Genomic DNA, 2,453 nt, shown 5'->3' on the forward strand with positions numbered 1-2,453 from the left:
AGTAATAATTCTGTTTAACCTAACGTTAATGATTGTCTTACTTGATCAGGTATAAGTACCTCTAATGGAGCTCTAACAGTTCAAACAACTTAATCAACCTTTTCTGATCATATAAGTTTCTACAAGACAGAAAAGCAAAATGAATCTATATTTCCATTATTGGATACTTGAACAGCTGAACCTAACCCAGTAATACAAATGGCACACAATAATTAATCAGAGCTCCAGAACATGAACTCCAACAGGCCACTGAGATGCCGTTCTTCTTATTTCCTCATGTAGGTGACATTATGTTTTGTCTTCTTCCCTAGTACTTGAGACGACTAAATGGGCAATCTAAAGAGAGACAACGCCTCTGAGGTGACTGAATTCATCCTTATTGGATTTTCCCAACAGCCTCAAATCCAGGCTGCCTTCTTTTTGGGATTGCTGATTTTCTACCTGATCACGACGTTTGGGAACGGCCTTATTGTTGTTGTAGTAAGATGGGATTCTCAACTTCATGCAGCCATGTATTTTTTTCTCAGTAATTTATCCTTCCTTGATATTTGTTATTCCACCAGCTGGGAGCCATATGTCTTGGCCTAATGCTTCAGGGACTTCCCCACCATTTCCTATACCGGCTGTTATGTCCAGATGACCACATCCCTCTTTCTGGGGATGACAGAGTCTCTCCTCCTTGCCGTCATGGCTTACGACAGGTTTGTTGCAATCTCTAATCCCCTGCGTTATACCCTCATTATGAACAATCGGGTTTGCGTACAGCTGGCCTTGGGAACCTGGGTCAGTGCCTTCTTACTAGCAGTCACACCAATCGTTGTAATTCCTGCTCGTTATTGTGGACACAATGTCATCAACCATTTTACCTGTGAGATCCAGGCCCTGCAGAAGCTCGTCTACGCAGACGCCCCTGTCAGTCTGATTCTAAGTCTGATTATCAGTGTGTTCACACTGCCCCTGCCCTTCACCTTCATCCTCATTTCCTACTTCTTCATTGTAGTTGCTGTGCTGAGGATCCATTCTGTGGGGGCCAGGCTCAAAGCTTTCTCCACCTGTGGATCCCATCTAACTGTGGTCACCATATTTTATGGGACAGCCATCTTCATGTACCTGACCCCTCAGTCAAAGGAATCTCAGGAAGAGGACAAAATCTTCTCAATATTTTACGGAGCAGTTACTCCCATGTTAAATCCCCTCATTTACACCTTGAGAAATAAGGATGTAAAAGGTTCACTTAGGAAGTTAGTCAAAGGAAATGAAAACTCTTAATGGCTTTCTTTAAACCTCTCCAATATGCAGGAAAAACAATGAAAACTTGGTCCATAACATTCCAATTTATGTTTTTTAAAACTAACAACAACAACAAAAATATTAGTGAGCATCCTCTCCCTGGTCACCACTAGGCACTCATTGACAAGTTTACCATGAATGTTAACATTTTGTCAAGCCACACTAACACCTAAAGCCATGAATGTCCCCAAAATTGTTCATAGAGAGAATAGCAGTACGAATGTAAAGGTGAATGCTACAGCCATAGTAGCCTGTCAGGGAGAAGTTCTTTTTGGGGGTATAAATCACAAGTATTTTTCTGACCAAACATCTTTGTACTTGCCACACAAGGTGGATAAAATTCATATATAGGACAGTGGTTACACAACTATTGTATAGCATTTGCTCCTCATATTGCATTTTATAGGTGTCTGTCCCAATTTTAACCTAATGGACAAATGACCCCTCAACATTTATGTGATAACAGCTCATGGCAAGAAGTATCTTTTGTATGTAAAGCACTCTATCTTTTAAAAAGTGTTTTTCAATAAATTATTCTAGTTTATACTTACAATTTCTTATTTTAAAGTAGTTTAGATATTATACATATTAATAAATCTTTTCTCAACCAATATTGTTTCTACAAATATTAAATTTCCATGATATCAATTTTTTATGAAAATGTCTAAACTGAAATTATTATTCTTTTGCCTTCTCCTATTTCTTTGCCTTCTCTTCCATGATGTGCTTTAGCGACCCTCCAGCCATTTCTGCTTCCACTTCTCATACACATTCATGAGCTTTAGCATTTCTGCTCTACCCAAGAATCTTCATGGCCAAAATTGCAATTATTTTTCTTCTTCCTCTTATTCTTTATTGAATAAGATGCCATATGCACATTCTATTGTTGGCAGCCAACATTTATTGTACACGTTGTATTATTGTAACTGTTGATTCTTTTTCTCATCTTAACTTTGACCCCAGAATTCTTCTGTCATAACACAATCAGAAGGTAGTTATGTCTTGCTTCTAAAATTTCCTTTCTTCCCACAGCCTTCTCTTCGGTAGATGGCTATCTGGCCACAATACTTTCTATCCTTGATATTTTTCTTCACTTTCTGAAAGTTGATCATTTCTGGGATACACACACACACACACACACACATACACACACACACACACAC

At 38.6% G+C, this 2,453-nt stretch overlaps 1 pseudogene; it reads left to right on the forward strand.

Annotated features, from left to right (window-relative positions):
* The first annotated feature begins 327 nt into the window (after nucleotides 1-327).
* On the forward strand, nucleotides 328-1,269 carry LOC131400364 (olfactory receptor 13H1-like; annotated as a pseudogene).
* Nucleotides 1,270-2,453: the final 1,184 nt, after the last annotated feature.

Source organism: Diceros bicornis, chromosome X (genome assembly GCF_020826845.1).
Source record: "Diceros bicornis minor isolate mBicDic1 chromosome X, mDicBic1.mat.cur, whole genome shotgun sequence".
Taxonomy (NCBI): domain Eukaryota; kingdom Metazoa; phylum Chordata; class Mammalia; order Perissodactyla; family Rhinocerotidae; genus Diceros; species Diceros bicornis.